We start from the raw sequence: 19986 nt of genomic DNA, 5'->3' as shown, positions 1-19986 counted from the left end.
CTCATTTCCAAGTATAGATGAAAGTGAACTTACTTGGCTTTTGGTGTGAAAAGACTCAAAGGACTATAGACTCCATGTAAGAGACACCTTCACATCAATCTCCAGTGTCTTGAATGTCATTTAAAGATGAGTATGTGGGTGCCTGGATGGCTCAATTGTTAAACATCCGACTCTTGACTTTGGCTCAGCTCATGATCTTGCAGTTCATGCGATAGAGCCCCACGTCTGGCTCTGTGCTGACAGTGCAGAGCCAGCTTGGGATTCTCTGTCTCCCTCTCTCTCTGCCCCTCCCTTTGCTCATGCTCTCTCTCAAAATAAATAAACTTAAAAAAATTTACAGATGAGTATGTACCATTTGTGAAAAACAGAATAAAGCACGTAATTTCAGTTGAATTGAAATTATAAGAGCAAATGTGCACAGTAGTTACTGTGTGCCTGGCACTAATCTTACCTTTTTCACATACATCAATGCATTTACTGCTTGTAGCAATCCTGTGACGCAGGTCCATTATTGTCCCCATTTTCCAGATATGGAAAGTGAGATAGAGAAAGATTAAGTAACTTGGTCCAGGCTCACACAGTGAGTAAGAGCAGAGATCAAATTCAGGCATGCTCCAGAATACGTGCTGCCCATCTCTACTCTGTACTGTCTCCAGTGGGCACAAAAATGCAGAAACATAACCTAAGATTTATAGGCATATTACTAGGGATTTGGACAGATAATGAATCCAAGTACTTCCTAAAAAAATGTAAAGATTGGGGTGCCTGGCATGGCACTCAGTCAGTAGAGCATGCAACTCTTGATCTCAGGGTTATGAGTTCAAGCCCCACATTGGGCATAGAGGTTACTAAACAAACAAATAAATAAATAAATAAATGTAAAAAAGATTATTCACAGTTCTATTAAGATGTGATTTATGGAGGTACCAATCAATATCAACAACAGGCTCTACTTACGTTTTATTTACCAGTGAAACGTGTACTTGCACTGTATGCATAAAGTTGAAGTCAAGTACGTGGGCATCTGAGATTTAACTTCACTGGACCTTCTTATTGGATGGGTTCAAAGTGGAGGGGACAATGCCCCGGAAGTGATATGCATATCAGATGAGTGGACGAATTAGATCCAGCACGGAACGCTACTCAGGGTTTCAGCATTCCCCAATACGTCTGTCCATCTCCCTGTCACACAGTAGTGGAACTCTGGATCAGCTGTGTGCTTTATGGTGAGCGCCTCAAGGACGTGTCGCATTCATCTTGTCACTGGCTCAATACCTCGCATATACTAAGTTCTCAACAAATACTTGCTAAACTAATGGAAGTGGTGAGCACCTGCTCTGTGGAAGACATTGTGCTACCTGGTGGTCCACACGCAGGGTGGCACGGAACAGTGTCCAGTACACGCTGGGACCAAAAAGGGAAGCAAAGCCAAGAACAGAGCGGGTGAGTGTGGGCCTTCATATAAGAAATCAACTTTCTCCTTAAAGCTGATAGAGTAAGTGGGAGTCCGAAGCTGTCTCAATTCATTGCTTCTCTTTAAAACTAGATCAACAACCCCCTCAATTTAGCTCTTATTTTGACATTCTTTATAGAAAAATGTCTAGGTTCCTTACCTTAATATTAAAACTTATTTGAATACTTGCTCAGGGTTATATCGTCAGCACCTAGAAACACGGCTGACTCATGTAGTGTGCTCAATAAGGGTATGCTGAATGAACAACCAATGCAGAGAGAGAGAGAGAGGCAGAGAGAGAGAGAGAGAGACAGAGAGACAGAGAGACAGAGAGGAGAGGAGGAGAGGAGAGGAGAGGAGAGGAGAGGAGAGGAGAGGAGAAGAGAAGAGAAGAGAAGAGAAGAGAAGAGAAGAGAGGGGAGGGGAGAGGGGAGAGGGGAGAGGGGAGAGAAGAGAAGAGAAGAGAAGAGAAGAGGAAAGGAAAGGGAAAGGAAAAGAAAGAAAAGGAAATGAAAAAACGGAACTGCAAGTGGGATGGAAAGTTGAAACAGAAAAGTCTTGTGAGGTCAAATACCAGAAAAACCAACCGGGGATTTAAAATGTGCTGTGAGAGCTGCACGCATTCAGCACAGTTTATGGTAAAATCTCCTAAACAAAAGATTCCTATAAAAGGATCAGGCACCACCACTATTAAATAATAGTATATCTCACCACAATATAACTTTCAAAAGTCTGGTTGCTGTTATCGACAGTAGTGTGCAGGGCAGACTTATCCCGCACAAGGGTACTGTAAATTGAATGATGCTTTCTCCCCTCCACTTCTAAGAGTTTACAGTTCTCGAATTTGGAAAGTCTGCAGCTTTTGGACATTCCAGATGTTTACCTCAGTCCAGCAGCACTGTCTTTATCCAGTACTCAGTCTTAGGTCACTAATGCATTGTGAAAGAGACGGACAGCAAACCCAAGTTCCCAACGAAACCTTTTTTATATTTCCACAATATAACCACAGAGATTTTAAGCACAGACTGTGGAGTCAGTGGGTTAAGTTCAAGTCTTGACGCTGCTGTTTACTAGCAGAATGTCTTCAGACATGCTACTAATCTCTCTGAGCCTCAGGTTCCCCATCTGTAAAAAGGAGATAAATAATAACACCAACACCATAGGGTTGCAGTGAGGATTAGATGAGAGAGTGTGTGCAACGTGCTTATCGCAGTGCTTAACACAGAGTAAGTAACTGTTGCCATCAGAAAGGAGTACAGGGCACCTGGCTGGCTCAGTTGGAAGAGCACGTGACTCTTGATCTCGGGGTTGTGTGTTTGAGCCCCACACTGGCCGTAGAGGTTATTTAAACAAACTTTTTTAAAAAGCACAAAATTATACTACTTCTTCCTATCACTTCTTTTTTTAAAAAATGTTTATTTATCTCACTTTGAGGGAGGGAGGGAGGGAGGGAGGGAGGGAGAGAGAGGGGGAGAGAATGAGTGGGGGAGGGGCAGAGAGAAAGAGAGCCGAGAATCCCAAGCAAGCTCTGCACTGTTAGCACAGACCCCGACTCCGGGCTTGAACTCATGAACTGGGAGGTCATGACCTGAGCCAAAATCAAGAGTCACACATTTAACCGACTGAACTACCCAGGCGCCCCTTCCTATCACTTCTTAATATGACCTTAACATTCCTTTCCTTTCCTTTCCTTTCCTTTCCTTTCCTTTCCTTTCCTTTCCTGTACATTGTTCTATAGTTAGGCCTATTCTGGTACTAAAAACTGGTTATAATCAATACTAAATTTGAATAAAAAGGTATGATCGATTGATTTTAGGCCAGATATTACATGGAAAGGTACAATTGCAAAAGATCCACAGCCTCTGCATATCTATAATACAACTGCACTCTACTATAGAACTCAGGTTTAAATATCAGTCAAAACTGTCCCTGTGTGTGTTTGTGTGTGTGTGTCAGAGGAAAGGCACTTAGCACTTAGGATGCCCTATTATAAACTAATAAATATGCAGTCTGTAAATATGCTTTCCAAACCAGAAGAAGACATGTCTGATATACTTTATTACCAAAGCAATTTTCCGAAGTTATAGGTATAGTGATCACCTGGTCAAAGACTGCTTTGGAAGGATGCCAGGGTCGACATGCTGTAGAAAGCCAATTGCAAAAGTCACACACAACCCGGATACCTGATTTCTGCCCATGCATTTTTGTAGATTTGCTTTTTTTTTTCACGTGAATTTGTGTAGCTTGTGGACTGGAGTCAGATAAATTGGCCTCCCTCCCCCTTTTTGCTAACCGTTCTACACATACAAGGCTGCAGTTTTCAATGCAAATACTGGGAGAATCGAATTCTTGCCAAGAGAAGAGGTTACAGAACCTCTGAATGTCAATATGCGTATTAAGGAGCATGAATGCTGTACCGGGAACTGAGGCCAAATGGAAGCTAACCTGTTGAGACGAGAGGGAGCTGCAATGATGAACAAACACAAGAGAAATCAAATGGAATTCACATCTGAAGACGTGAATACCCCTCAAAGACAGTAAGTCCGACAAAACCAGACTCCCCTGACAGTTTTCTACATTATTTTGATTTTAATTATTCCAATATTAATTATTAATAATTTTAGTTATTTGAACTTCACTGTGCAAACCTCAGTTACAAAATACGAGTTCGCTGTGCAAAAGGACTCTGAGAATGTGTTATCACTGATACTAGTGAAACCCAAAACGGATCCATTTGCAAATTCCATTTCTTTACTGAATCCAGTAAGTAACTGTAATAATAATAAACCAGAGAGCAGACCCTGGAGGAGGAACTGAGGTACCAAAGAGGTGTAGTTAATTGGTAACATGGAACAAACTTTTGAAGAGGTATCAGACTAAATTAATTCGTTGAGAGGCATAGAGTTCACAACTTTGATTACAAAGCTGTTTGATTCCCTCAACACAATAGCCTTAATTTAAACCGGCCATATGAACTTGCCTTCTTGTGCAATCCTTCCAATTATCAAGCAAAGAGTTAGAGAATGTTGATCACAGATTGAATAAGCTCCTTTACGCTATTATTTTAAGTTTGGATCTGCTGGGTGTTTTTACTTGAACAAAGTAAAAATACATCCCCAATAACTTAAATGTAAAACCATTTAGTTTGCTTCTCTATTTAGGGTACTATAGATATCTATTTTCTCCAGGCTCAAATGGTAAGGAAGACATTTAAAGCAGAAATCATTAACCGGAAATTAAAGGCAAAAATTTCACAGTTATTTTAGAAATCTATTTAACAAACATTTTTCCTGGGGATGAGGGTCTTTTAATCTAAGTCACTATTGATTTTGTGCAGTATACTCTGCTGGTAGGAAGATGTTATGACACTATTTTGATTCCTGTTGATGGAATATTCTTAAATTCTTATCAACAAGTAATATTTGCCCAGTAACTTGAAATGCAGCATAAAAAAACAAAAGCTAAAATTATAATCTTATATATATGTATATATACATGTCCTATCACATATATATGCCTAGATATTTGGGGGGGGGGGGGATAGGGAATATAACTGTAATGCAATTTAATCCTCAGAATGTGGTATTCATTGTAACCATCAATTCCCAGGCATTCCATCTAAGAATCCCTTCGGCCCCCCCCCCCACTTTTTTTTTTTAATCTGGAATATGTGGCAAAATAAACACAGACTGGGAAATGCTGGTGTAGATCATTAGTACCTTTACAATAACTTCAAATATTTAAGTTTTTCAACATGTCGTCAAATTTGCATCATCTTCTTCTTTCGAATAAAAAGCATTTTTCAGAACCTCCAAGCAACAAGCCTTTCTCTTTGACTAGAATCAACATTAACCCAGACATTAAATACAAGCTTGCATTCAAGATATTTTGTACCAATAACTGTCAGCTTCTGAGAAAGGAAGAATAAGATGTGTTCTAAAAGAGAAAATGGGGATGGTGATTGCAAGAAGGGGAGCTGAATCTGGACCCGAGGCTTATTTTTTTAGTTACACATTAAAACAGAAAATCTACAAAACACTGAAGTTGCCACATGCAACACAGGGAAGGTGCTGCCCGTGTTGAAATTTCTAACGTTACGAAGGACTGACCCGGGATCCTAGTCTAAAGGTACATCATAAAGTAAAAGTACATCCTTGGCAGTTACATTCGCATCTTCATTATTCTTTAGAGCTTTCCTCACCTTGCCTTTCATTTGCCTGGAGCCTGACCTATAGAAAGATGTCAGTCACATTTACAGAAATTCAGTAGCAAGGACAGGTCTCTAAAGAAAGCCAATTGAAAAACAATCTTACCTATTCCTTTGGCTGAATTCCACTATCTTGGTGTTGTTTTGTTCAAACCTACCCCAGTTCTTTTGTGACAAGCTTAATCCTATACCTTAAGGGCAAAAAGAATAAAGAGGAGAGTTCTTCAGGGTTTACTTACTCAGACTGCACAAGTACTACTGGGCATATTACCACAGACGCTGTGCCAGCAGGGGAGACACTCCGTACATATTTGGTGATTTACACACACTTCTCATGTTCTACGTTTGGTGAGTGAAAGGAGGATCCAAGATCACATTCCGCTTCACCTGAGTGTCCTTGTCAGTCGGTGAGCATTACCTATGACACTCCTACCTTAAAAACACAACAAAACTCTTACTTCCCTCGATCTTATTTCTTTGTGAAATTCCAACATTCCTCTTCTTAGTCCTCAATCAAAGAGAGTCCTCCTCTGCTCTTCTCCTTAGGCTGCCTCGTCCGCTCCTAGGGGTAAATGACGGACTCCCAAGGTCTTGCTCTGTTATTTTCTCTACATTCTGGACAAGTTTAATCCAACTTCATTCTAGGGTTTTCCACATGCTCTTTCACTCGACATCATTTTCCTGACCCCTCACTCTTCATTCTCTGGTATCTCCCGTCCCACTGCAGCACCATCGACCAGAGAGCCAAACCAGTTTTTCTCTTCTATCCAAGTGAGTAAGAGATTAATGTTGGCTTGACTTATAAGGAAATAAATGCCTTCGCTGATGGAAGAGGCAGGCCACAGGACACGAGACGGTCCTCAAATGATGAAGAGAAACGTGACTAGACAAAGAAGAAATTATTGTGTGCCGGGGGTAGGGCTGTCTTGAAAAGCGAGTGAAGAACTGAAGGTGTAATTTTTAGCTTGGTAACTTTCAGGTGCCAAGGAGAGCACTTGTATTTCATAGTTACAGGAAATTTTGCCAGAACAAAATGAAAGCACCTAGCAGAGCATCTGGCATACAGTAATTGTTCGATAAATGTCAGCTGACTCTAAATAAACACCCTATTATAGGACGTTTTTATTGGGTGTGAAAGTGGGGGTTCAAATTTTATTCCTGGATATAAACTCCTGCCCAGGAATATTAAGACTGATTTAAAAGTATAAGACGTTCCTGGAGGCGGTGGTAGTAAATGCTGCCCCTTGAGAACTCCAAGAGCCCGTGTCACCCGGTCTGGACCTACCAGCACAAGGAAGCGTCAAGGGAAGTCACAGGCCTCTGACATCCCACCTCGTTACCTTCTGTGCCACACTACTCACACCAAGCAAATTGGAAAGGAAGCCTTAATGACACAGAAGAAAGCCATGGGTGTCGACTGTATTTTCTGCCTTCCTATTTCCTAAGTCTGCTCTGCTTTGGGAAACCTAACTCATTTTCACTTAGAAACCAACCAGCCTCGCATTCCGAAAGGGTTTTGTTTCATTTGAATCGTTACCCATCACGAGGAACAGGACGAGCCGGAGCTCTGACATCACCGGGCTTTTGCTTTCCTTACGCCTAACCACCGCAGGCTTCACTTCTCACTTAGGAAAACCTCTGCCAACAGCAATACCAACGTCTGAATTTTCTTTTGGCCAGCAGGGTTCCCCCCAGATGAGGAATATGGTATAAGGGATTATCCTAGCCAAAGACAAGCAAATCTATCGTTTCTCTTCCCTTCCGCCTTCCTTCCTCATTCTAGAAGACACTTTGCCCTCACAGTCTCAGTGCCTTCTGGGGGGATCTTTTGTTCACAATCAACAAAATGAATTCGCCCGTTGAAGGTCTTGAGCTCTGTGTATACCTTAAAGTTTAAAGTGTAATTTGGCAGATGTGGCCCGCGAGGGATCATAATATCTCACCGACAGACTGAGAAAAGTAGAAGGCCGCATGAAACGAGCGGTCGCTTGGGGTTTAGTTGGCTTTAGCATATCTTCTTACATAGCTTTTTCTGATCACCAATCATTTGCCCAGTGTTCCCTAACCAAAAAAACCAGAAGGCTTCAGTAAAAGAAGGAGCTGATACCCCAAACCAGTGACTAATCTTGTTTGCCTAAAACACACAACCAGCCATATGCTTGCTGCAGCTGGAAACCCTGAATGACTCCTGCTCTGTACATGTTGTTTATGGTGAAAGCGACGCTATAAGCAAACCTATCCTCTGGCCTAAAAACATACATATTGGTGCTTCCTAAACAGCTTTAACAGAGCAAAGAAATAGCTAAAAAGCTGTCACTCCCAGGATCTGGAAATGTCTGTAATGAGGTATTTTTTGGGTTTTTTTTGGTGATGGAGTAACACTTTATTATTGTGCTTAATTTGTTTTTCATCTCATTTCATAAATTGATTGCTAATTACACAACTGTTAGCCATGTAAGTCTTTTTCTCTTAAGTTTTAAATATGGCTTATCTGAAGAGGGAGATGAGAACTCATTTGTGACAGAACTTAGTTACCAACTCATTAGAGCTGAGATTATATTTTCTTTTCAGAGCAGTAACTTGAGTTTAACATTTAAATGTCTATGATGAAAAGCCTAATTTCATTTCAAATTCTCCGAGTTGAGAAAGCAGCAGTGAGATTTAATCACACTGGCAAGGAATTGGGGCGGCGGGGGTGGGAGGGGGACAAAGACAAGATCCTTATGATCCAACTGGATGGAGATGCAAAGTGCCCCAGAAAGCAGTATTTTCCTCCCCTCTAACAATTAGTGAAGTCAAAGGAATATGCAGAAATTGTGCAGGCTTCTAAGGGTGTTTCCAATCTCCTAATAGATCACACTCAGTACTTTGTGTGACTAAATCTTTTTTCTTTTCTTCTACCGGCCTCAATTCTCATTAGAATAAAATAATAAAGAGAAAGCCTATGTGGCTATTGTCTTCTCTATTTGTATAACCATTCGCATCAATATCCTACGTGTATTTAACAGATGCTTGGCTTCTGCCTCCCATCCACAATTTTTAAACTAATTTAACGTGCGCCTTTGTTCACTGCGGAAAACACAGCCACGCTCAGGTTTTCTTCCAATGTATGGTAAATGTGCACATTTATATTTGTTTCAAAATCAGCTTTTTTTTTCTTGCAAACATATTCTCTCTGGATATGACCATTTTTGATTTGTAAAAACCAGAAGCAATTTTGTTAACTCTTTCAACTTACATTTAACTCATCCTAAAATAAGGTGGGCTTTTTCCTACATTAAAATTTTTTTTAAACAATTCTTTTGCTGCTAAGAGCAACTCAGGCCCACGTATCTCAAGATCTTTAGTGGTTCCCCCCCCCACCCCAAGACGTCCTTTTTTGGCTTCTGTTCCCAGCGAGCACTCTTTTCTGTGTCTCGTGTTTTAGCAATACCACTTGGTAAATGCATAACACTTGCACAAAGTGTATCTCCTCAGGATTACAAAATACCATGGACACTAAACCTTGTCGCATTCCAAGAGCAATACATCTCACTTCTCAGTTTGAAAAACAGACGCACAACTCTCAAGGTACTTAACTAACATCGCTCAGTATATCAGCACCCTAGCCCCCAGTATCCCTCGACCACCTTCCCCTCAAAAACAGAGGACAAAACATTTCTGATCCGGTTTGAAAGAACATCCACTAAAACACTGACTTTTAAAACTTTTTGACAGCAACAAATAGGAAGAAACACATTTCATATCCTAAGTACCTATGTGTATGGATCTGAAAAAGTCTCACCCAAAATAGCCAACGTTACTACATGATATATTCTGACCTTTTCTTACAATTGTATTCAATTTTGTTTTAAAGAAAATGTTAGTCACAACCTACTAATGAATTTCATTATGCACTAATGAGCTGTTGCCCACCACTTAAAAACTACAACGATAAAATGAATAGACTTTTCTCGTACAAGGTAACGTTGTTGGATCCGTATGCAGTAGGGTAAATCCTCATTAATTTTCATGCCATTAGTACAGACTGTGGTAACTAAGCCTGAGCCAGCTTGAAATATGTTTTTGAATAACCTATAAGGAAAGATTCTGTTAAAATAATAATGTCAAGATGGAAGGGGTTACATACCCAAGATACTTCTAACGTTTCGGGATCATTATTTAAATGCAGCTGTGTTGTTAATTACAAATGAGTGTTAATATTCAGGCCAATAATCTGCTTAGAAAAATCTTGTCTGTTCTCAGTCCAAAGTGTTTTGTAAATCAGAATATGGTCTTTAACGTGAGCTAGCAAAATTGTAGTGTATTTTCACTTTCAAACTCAAGAATGTTCAAAAAATAAACTCATGTTTGAAACAAGCTTATTTTTTAGTTCATGCAGTCACTGTTTATAAACGTGCTGATAGTATCTTCTAATGGTATCATCTAATAATAACAATGGTAATGGGTATACAGTCCGTTTGTAGAGTGTTTTAAACTTCAGAAAACTCTTTTGTGAGCTGGTAAGGACCAGAAATCCTTGGATTACTGAATATTTTAAAAAGCGTACAATGACATTTGCCAGACCCAAAAATGAAACCTAATATTTGGTTTATCGTGCATGTGACAGATTACTCAATCCCATGAAGAAACCCAGGTGTCTGGCCTATAATGATTGCCCGTATTTGAAAGAAATTAACATTTCAAGGTAAAGGATCAAGCTAAGTTCTGAAGTGGGGGGTGTCATACACCTCCCTTATGTGGTGGTATCTATTAAAGAATTCAGAAGAGATGTTTATCTTTCGTGAACATCGAACATTTTGGCAACTCGAAGGCTTAGGAAGCTACGGGAGTGAAGGACAGGCCAGGAAGTCAGGAATTCCTGGATGTGAACCTAATCTCAGTCTTACCCTGTTTTTGCTCTAAATCAATGCCAAACTGTTCACACCTCAGCTGCTTTATAGCATGCAAGAATTATACTGGGGACAAAACTGTTTCCTGGGAATGTCTTAGGTTAAATGGTTAATATTACAGCCCTCAAAGGTACTTCCATGCAAGGCAAAGTACTCCTGTACCTTATTTACCTTCATTATACTACGGAATCAAAATGGGATACTGGTGTCCTGTGAAACTGGCCTGGGAAAGAGATCATTCTTTCCATCCCTAAGTTCTTGTCCACTTTAGCAATGGCCAGTTATTCAACCAATTAGGAAAGTCAATCATGTGACCTTAAAGGTTTTTAAGATAGCTGTTAACACCTGTGAGCGGAGCATTTTCCCACAGTTACTACCTGGCAAGTTCGGGGCCATCATCTTTATCTGTCCCTTCTCCGCTGGGTCATCAACCGAAAGGAAATGCCCTACCCAGCGGAGTCTTGATTTGGCAACCTATGGGCAAGTTGGTCAGCTCCTGTCAGGGAAAGAAGCTCCGTTTTCCATCCCGTGAGGCAGCACATCCATATGCAGCTCTGGGTTCTTCAAAAGGCAGAATGTGGTTTCACTTTCTCCTCACCGCCTCGTGATAAAAGGGCCCTGGTCCCTTCGTGGCATTTAATGAATGGTCCTCTCCTCCTGGCTTTGGACTTTTGGCCTTTCCAACCAGTCATTAACTGGCAGGAAATGCCCTCCTCAGAAATCACTATTGTGTAAATAGAGCTATAAACTTTCGAAGGCCAGTGCAATCCCAGACCCTCAAGCTGCACGTGCGTGTGTGGGGGGGACTCCTGATTATATAAAAGTACTGCCTTCCAAATTAAACTCAAACCACATGATACAGTCCATAAAATATACAAAACATGCAGTCCAGTGACAGATTTATTGTGGCCTTACAGAATAAGGCAAAAGAAAATTTCTATATGGAAAACACTGCTACTTTTGACCCAAACAGCCCCTAAACAGGAAGTTAAGAGCAAATCAGCCAGCTGTGGTCTGAGTTATGAAGGAGACCAGCACAAGCGGCATTTCCTGTCACTGCTTGTCACCGTTCCTGGGTGCCTCTGTCTGAACTGTTGTCTCAGATGGCTAAAAATACGGAAATTTCTTTGGGGAATAGATGGGAGGCAACAAGGAGGCCTGAAAGTGAAAAAATGTGACTTTTACCAAAAAAAAAAATTTTTTTGTTTTGTTTTTACTTAGTACGGGCCACACAACCAGTCACTTGAATGTGTGCATTTTCATGCCTACAGGAATGGGCCACATTAGTCAAATAAGCCTTTAGAGCCAGATATTAGACAGCCTTGTTGTTTCCTGTTCATTTAGGATCAATTTTCAGAATAGCAAGTTCATTAGTAAAGGGAGAAAGACAGACGACAACCTTCCAGAGAAGAGGGACTCACTTTACTTAGAGTTGGTTTCTCTCTCCCCCGCCTCTCTCTCACCATCCCATGACGGGACTTCAAAGCGTGTGCACAGATGAGAGCTTTCTAAGGGAATCGTTTTTCAGGTCCTTTTATTAGTATTACCATTATCACACTCTTTGCAACACGTGGAGGTATTCCCGTCTTTTTCCAGCAATGTGACATGCCAAGACCTATGCCACATTGTTCCAGCCTGTCAACTTCTCAATTCAAAGGAGCTTTGGACGGGGAGTTTGAGTGGGAGAGTAAAAGCATCCTGCCCTCCTATTATCAGTGCGTTGAAGCTCTCAGTATGTACAAATGGGTCCCCCAGTAAAACCAGGTTTCTCTCTCTGAGAGGGAGGATTTATACATGGCAGCAAGGCAGCGAGTTGCCCAGTCAAAAGTTCCGCCAAAACCTGAAGTCTTTCTCAAACAGGCCCTCTCTCGGGGTGCCTGTCAGTCAGAGCCCAGACCCTGGCTCCAGAAAGCTGGCAGAGCGCTTATTGACACGGCCTCTGACTGCAGCTGAGACCACTGCCACAGGCATTCGTGAGACAGATTGGGTTACGTGGTACCCCGGTCCTTCCCTCTCCTGTTTTCTGTAGTTCGAAGCCCTTAGCGAGAAAATGGGACCCTATAATGGGTCCTATTTTTCGCTTCATCCTTCTGGGTGAAATAATGTCTTTCTTCACGCTCTCCAATTGCTTAGGAAAAAGTGCTGACACAAATGAGTTAAGAGTTTAAATTTTTGTCCGAATCACTTCTGAAAAGAATGCACTCCTCTTCTTTGGGATCCTCGTCCATCACAGACAGCAAGAATTTTGGGAAATGTCAACGCGCCCTTTAACAAAAGAGCACCCACAACTGGACCATTTCTCGAACGCGAACTTTTTGGAGTACGAGCACAACCTCCACACGGGCACTGAGGGGAAATGTCCCCACTGTGCCATGGATCCTGTTGAATGTGTCCCTGTACATTGTTTCAACGTCTCAGGAAAAGTGCTACACAGTCCATGAGTCCAATCATAATAAAGCAGCTACCTTAATAACATGTGACAATCTCATTTTTCTCAGTTTGTAAAGCACAAAATAGAAATTAGACTGAGGGGTGTATGCCCAAGCTAATATATACACAGTGCTTGTGTTTTGCATGGCTTTGTTTTCCCTCCTGAAGGTGGAAGTCTGCAAAACAAAAGGTGAAATACGAGCTCTGTGGTTGTTTTGCGTGTTTTGTTTTGTTTTGTTGTTTGCTAACAGGCCACTTATCCCCCCACCAAAAAAAAAAAAAAAAAAAAACCTACCGCCTTGCTTGGTCTCTTCATATTCCCACATCAGGGGAGACAGCAAAGGCTGTACTTAAAGACCGATGGTCCCGCGGGCACAAAAGATGATTGTGGTAGATGTGAAATGGCAGCTCGTGTCTCTTCAACCGTGTGGACTTTGCTTTCTGGATACGGTAAAAAGAGCTGCCATTCATACCTGTATCTTGGTAAATAAAAACCTATGCAAATTCAACCTCCAAATAGGCAATCAGTGCTTAACTGAAAATGAGACCGCTCTCAGTGTCCTTTTGGTTTGTGTCTGTGACCTCATCGCTTTATAAACTACACACGGCATGAGGCATCCAAGTCCCATTTTGTTCCTTTTTTTTTTTTTTTTTTAATTCTGGTGCAATGGTTTGAAAACTACTTCTACATAACTTGTTGTTGAAGACTCATTTCCCTGGGATGGGAGGGAGATACGGCAAATGCAACTGCAGGTGGCAGATTACCAGCTGGCTTGCAGGCCACTCCTTGAGGACTCAGCCCAAAGGCTGCCGCTGCTGCTTGCTCTTCCCTGAGCCTGTTAGAGTTGCTACTGGACATTCGACCCAGGCTTCAGTCTGTGGTTGTTGTGGTCACTGATTTGTTTGGACAGTAAAGATAGAGATAGTGCTACCTGAAATCATGGGACAGGTGCTCATAAAATATACGAAAAAGGCAGACTAATCTACGCTTCTGTGTGTTCAACACGCTTTTCCTGAGAACCTACTATGTGCCAGGCACTGAGGCTATGAGGTAAGGAGACCCAGCAACCTGCCTAACGAGTGACCTGTACATTCAGGGAAACTTGAAGAAACCCGAAGAAACAGTTCTCAAACTTCCACACCAATTGCAGGGAATGCCAAGAAGCTCAGGATTCAAAGAATTCGATGGGGATGGGTTTGAGGCAATTTGAGTGATCCAAAATGGAAAAGAAGAGCCAGCTAACGGCCAGTCGCTACGACGCTCCCATGGCCGCTGGAGATCAAATAGCCTGTCGGAAGTTTCTAGTGCCAAGCCCCTGCATTTCTGTGCAGACTGCTTTTCTCAATTGGAAAAGCCCTTTGAGTTCACCCACTGTGCAGGCATAAAACAAACTCCTGCCTAAAACTGAAAACAAATCACTCCTACTCATAAGCCAACTTAGCACTGATGGAAGTGGGCCTTGAGAGTGGACCTCGTATTTAACAAGCGTGCCTAATTGATTCCTAAATCTCTAACCAGGCTCCTTTCTTACCCTTACCACTTTGTTCTCACGGCTGTTATAGAGTTCTGGGATGACTATGCTTGAGTTTCTTGAAAAGCATCATACACATGCAGAGGGCGAAGCTATATGTGTGTTGTATACGTATGCACGGGAATCTACATGTGGATATATATGTATCTCACATTCACGTACATACGTACGCCACATACGCACGCACGCGTGCACGCATGCATTTAAATCAGGCTTCCTTTCATTCTTCCTTCCTCTTGAGTATCCTTTTTCTGAAAGTTAACTGCCTGGAATTGAATAGGTATTTTCCCATAATCTTCCAGGCAGAAATCAATGCATAGCTGTATAAATTGCTCGAAAATGCAACTCATTTATGCACGCGTGCACTTGTAAGCTCGTGTCGATGTACCCAGACAACTTGGGAATACGTTTATTTCTCACATGAAAATAAGGTTCCTCTTCCCAGATTGTATGATGCTTCCCGCCAATCTTTTAAAAATACATTTGATACAAAGTTGAAATAAATGATGGATTGATCCTGTGTTTTTACTAGAATGATCTGAAAAAAAAAAATCCGTCTGATCCCTTGCAGGTCACATGGATGTCATTAACACCTGATAATGTAATTGATACCTTATTTCTCCTAATTCTCAAAGTTGTCTTTCCAACACCGTCATGTGGCTGTCTTGAGGCAATACATAACCATTCAGGAAGAGCAAGATGCCTCAGAACCATCTGGTTTCCTTAAGATCTGAAAGCCCACATGAATACAGATGTAATTGCTTTCTGTTTTGGCCATAATTCGTGTTTGTTCGTTGTTTGGTTGGTAATTAAAATTAAACTACTTGCTCCCAAACACGGTTTATTCTCCTAGAGAGAAAAAAAAAAATTCCTACCTCATTTTACCTGAGGTACAAATTCGTTGCTATTTTTGAAGTAACAACTGTATCACACCGAAGGAGGGGCAGAAATAGCCCATCGGTTCAGCCTGCGAGACACTGTTTAAAAAAACTCAACAGCATGGAAGGAAACTGAACAAGCAAAGGTGAGTGTGGCCTCGTGCTCTTTCAGACACTTGATAGTTTTAACATGGCAGTGACTTTTATCTACCTTTAATTATGGGATCGTATTACTTGTCAAACATGTACTGTATCTTATTCTTGTCTGCCGTGCCCCAATCCCTGTTTGTCATCCTATCAGACAACATGAGTTATTTCCAAACGGAAACATCCTGCCCCCTTCCTGAATCTACTGCAGGCTAGAAGGAGGAGAAATGTACAATTTTAGGAATGAAAATCTTCATCGCTGGAGGGCTTCTCACCCCCTTCCTCCTCTCACCTCCTTCTCACATCTAAAGACAGCTGGAGAGAGAACAAAATTGTACCTCAAACTATATTGTCAGCATCTGCACAGCGGCCAAGAGACCGTCACTGGTCCAGCACGTGCACTACAGTACAACCTCAAAAGACAAAACCTTCCCCCCACCACCCCCCCCCCCGCCCGCCCCCAAGTTGCTGTGGTTACTTTTTCATATTGTAGAGCTGGGCGGATAACGATACACCTACTGGTCAGGAAAATGAATTACACCAGTGTCTAGAGGTACAGAGTGAGAAGCAAATCGAATGCAGACAAGTAGGAAAGTGCACATGCTCATGCACTTGAACTTGTTAGGTTCTTGCAAGTACACAAAAAAAGGGACTGTTTCAATAAAAGCTGTGCACGGAATCTGCTCCTTTGTGAGTTTACAGATTACTCACTTTTCTTTTTGATTCAGTATTTCTGAAGTATCTACGTTGTGCAAAGCACTGCTTAGGTAAAGGGTGGGTGCAAGAGAATACCAAAGATATTTTGGGTACCAGCTGACAATCATAGGTTTTATCCCCCTTAAAAAGCAGCTGTAGTGACAATGCCTGGAGTGGACAGTTAAAGGAAAAAAAGGTACTTTATAATAGTCCTGGGAATCGTTGGGAGTGCTTAAAGCAGCAAAGGAAATTACAGAAATGAAGTAGTTCTTAGAAGTAGAGCAAACCATGCAGTCACCACCTCCAGCCCAGCACTAGATCAATTCTCTCTCAAAATATTTTTTCTTTTCCTGGCAAACTCCTTCACTGATGTTTTCACATAAGGTCTCTAATCTCACCACTACATAATGCTGCAGAATGTTCGCTGGCAAAATTTCCCCGTAACGTCTCTGACACTCATTTAGCTTGACTACTCTGGCCCTAAGGTTTCGTTTTTTCACTTTTTTTTTTTTAAGGATTCATTTGGTCCAAAGTCACTCAGCAACAAGGCAGCACACCAGGAGGCAGAGTTGGCTGAACTGGGATCCAGGTACATCATCTCTAAAAACGGGAGTTGTTTTGGGTCACTACTCCAGCCCCTTCCCTGGGCAAAATGCAGGTATCTATTTACCTGCAGGAAGTCTCCTTTCGGATGTGAAGCAATGAAGTCACCGCACACTTCTCTCAACAATAATCTGGCAAAGCTGATGCAAAATTTATTATATAGCAAATTCCACTGTAAACAGTTTAGCTTTGTCTTTCTAGGTACACCACGGCACCTGGGCAGGAAAATTGCACTGTCTTTTAATAGGTGCAAAACAATCTTTTTCACCCCTTCCCAGAGGCTTGCTAAATTTAATAGCAGGAGAGTCTGCCCAGCCAAGTAGCTGTTATTGCTTGGGGAGAAGTAAAAAGTGGACAGAGGCAGAATAATATCGGCTGGCTATGGGCAAAAGCCCTTTTAGACTATGTTTAGGGAAGTTTCCATAAACATGAAGGCATTCTCCAAAGGTATTGGGAAAATTTTTAAAAACAGCTTTAGAAAGTATTTAAACATTTGCAGAGGCAAAAAAGAAAATACAAATATAATTAGAAAAATCTGAGGTCTCTGGTAAAGCCTCATTGTCAACATGCCTTTTCTCAGAGGGGGGAAAAAAACCAACCTTGGATGAATTGTATTAAGGATTTCCAGTCACTTGGTCACTTGTACTGCTATTTCCACAGTCCACTTTCCAACCATTATATCAGTAACCACCCAGACTTATTGATTAAGCCGGGGAGTCAACGTAGTAAAAAATTAGCAGGCATTTCAAAATTAAATCTTGCCATAATTTTGTTTTAATTGATGCTTTCCCGTGAAGTTAATGCATGTGTAGAGATAGGATAGCAGCTAATAATCATGGGCTTTATTCCATATGTAGGGATCCATGGCCAATTAAGCAATTTAGGAACATCTAGGAAAAAGGAACTCCTTTAAAACACACTACCTTAATTACATCAATACAGTAAACTCACCCTCACTGTTGTATCTATATGTATCAATCAATGAACAGTAGTCAGAAAAACAATAGGTCCACCACAGTAATACTAAAACTACACAAATGAACCACCTAAATGCTAAGTTTCGTTATTCGTCTTGATTTAATTTCGTTTTCTTACCATACCAGCTTACTGTGTGAATGCTAAAAATAAGGTTACCTTTCAACTGTCTTCTAAAATCTATCCTCATGCCCTTCAGATGCCGGTAGCAAAAGCAAGCTGCCAAACGTGTCGATCCAGAGCGGGAAAAGACACGGCTGTGCAAGGAAGCTATGGCACTGCTCACGGTATCGCTCGAACACGGGGAAATTAGTTGTTCAAAGCATTTGCCCATGATACGCCACGCAAGAAGTCCGTTTGAATTAGAAACAAATAGAAACATGAAAACAAAGAAGAACACCCCGGCGGGGGAAAGTAGAAAACAAAAAAGAAAGACGGAAGGGCAGGAAGACGCAAAGATGAAAGCCATAACATCGCAACAAAGTTGCAGGATTACTTTTCCTTCTACTTGCCATTTGAAAACTAAAGTTTAAAAAAGGCATGTGATTTCGTCGGCGTCCTAGGAAGGCAGCCGCTCTCACACACCCCAACTCGTCCCCAGCCTTACCTTCTGCTGCTAGCGCAAACCCAGCGGCTAAGGGGTCCCGCTCTCAGCGGCAGCGGCGGGGGCAGCGGCAGCGGCACATGCCATCTGTTAGCGGCAGAAGCAAAAGCAGCGCTGCGCGAGGTGGCCCCGGTGCCGGGAGAGCCTCTAGCAGGGGTGCGTACTGAATGCCGCCATTTTAAAGCGAGGCTCCTGAAATCATTAGATATAAGCAAATTAAAGCCCGCCCCACCCACACAACTTCAGGGCTGGGACGTGCAACCCTCCTCCGAGTCGCCGCTGTGGGGTGTAAAATGTCAAGGCGAGACACACGCGCACGGGGACTCCCGGACGGAGGCGACGATCCCTGCGTTCCCCGGGCCCCCCTGCCCCCGCCCCGGGCTCCCGCGAGCCTCCACTTCAGACCCCGAGGCGAGGGGTTCTTTTCTCCCCAGCGCGGGGACCCCCGGGGTCGGTGCAGGCCGGAGCGCTGGGGGGGGCGGGGGGCGCCCGGGCCGGGGCTCTCCGCCCCCCCCCCCGCTCCCTCCCCCCTCTCCCGGGCTCTTGGTTCAGTCCGCGCGGAGCACACCTCGGAGCTCCCGGCTCCCTCTCGGCGGCGGGCGTGGGGCTCCCGCCCGGGCGAGCGGCTGCCATGGCAACCCCGGCCCCAACCCCGCCCGGCCGCGCCAAAGGCGTGCCCTGCACCCGCCGGCGCGGCCGAGCCCGCCGCCGCCGCCGCCGCCGCCGCCGCGGGCCCCCCGGTGCCCCGCGCTCGGCCAGCGGGACGCGCAGCGGCAACGGCGGGGGCCCGGGGGGCTTCGGGTGCCAACACGGAACTCGCGCGCAAGTCCGCCGGCCGCTCGAGCGGCGCGCGGACTGCCCCAGCGCGGGACGGCCCTCGGCCGCCCGGCCCCGCCCCGCCCGGCCAGGTAAGCGCGGCGCGCCCCGCTCCACCGCCGCCGCCAACCTCACCTGGCTCGGCGCGCGCGGCTCTCGGGCCCGGCTGGCCGCTGCCGACCGGGCGCGAGTCAGACGGCGGGCGGCCCCCGCTCCCGCGCCCACCCGTGGCTGTCCTCGGCCTCCTTCCCGCCGCTCCCAAAGAGCGCCAAAAGTCGCGCTCCCGCTCCCGCGCCGAGTGCGGGCACTTTCTTCCTGCAGGGCGCTGTTGGGTCGCCCGATGTATTCTTTGTGTGCTCCGTTCATTCGTGCGTGGTTCTCGGAGAGCGCCGCGCGGGCTTTATTCTCAGGGGGTGTGGCGCCTCTCCCCCCAAACCCGGCGGCCCAGCCCCCGCTGCAAATGCTGTCTGCAGTTTCTTTATTAAGGCAACGGGGGACAAATCGTAGCGCTCAGGTTTTACAAAAGCGAAAACAAACAGAGCTCGCACACATCCCCGGAGAGGGGGGAGGGAGGCGGCAAAGTTTCTAGAGCTCCAGGAACTGGAGTGCCAATGAGAAATGCAGTGTGCTTCAAAGCTGTACGCTCAGTGTCACTTCAGATACGGATAAAGTGAAACAGGTACTTGCAAAAAGGACCATACTCAATAAATATATCGGCTGAATGAAGGCAAAAAAAAAGAAAAACAAAACCAA

At 43.6% G+C, this 19986-nt stretch overlaps 1 protein-coding gene across 6 annotated transcripts in view; it reads right to left on the bottom strand.

Moving 5' to 3' along the window:
• Positions 1-19776, bottom strand: part of MBNL3 (muscleblind like splicing regulator 3) — a 112812-nt gene extending 93036 nt beyond the window's left edge. For 2 of the 6 annotated variants that reach the window (XM_081792512.1, XM_081792516.1), the window contains exon 1: positions 18421-18738. The gene's annotated coding sequence lies outside the window, so the exon portion shown is untranslated. Of the gene's footprint in view, positions 1-10929; positions 11354-18420; positions 18739-19368 lie in introns of those variants that run through there. The other 4 variants (XM_081792515.1, XM_081792517.1, XM_081792513.1 and 1 more) reach the window with 3 other exon arrangements.
• Positions 19777-19986: the final 210 nt, after the last annotated feature.

The sequence above is a fragment of the Panthera onca genome, chromosome X (genome assembly GCF_046562875.1).
Source record: "Panthera onca isolate mPanOnc1 chromosome X, mPanOnc1 haplotype 2, whole genome shotgun sequence".
NCBI classification, from domain to species: domain Eukaryota; kingdom Metazoa; phylum Chordata; class Mammalia; order Carnivora; family Felidae; genus Panthera; species Panthera onca.
This window is presented reverse-complemented; position numbering and strand designations above follow the sequence as displayed.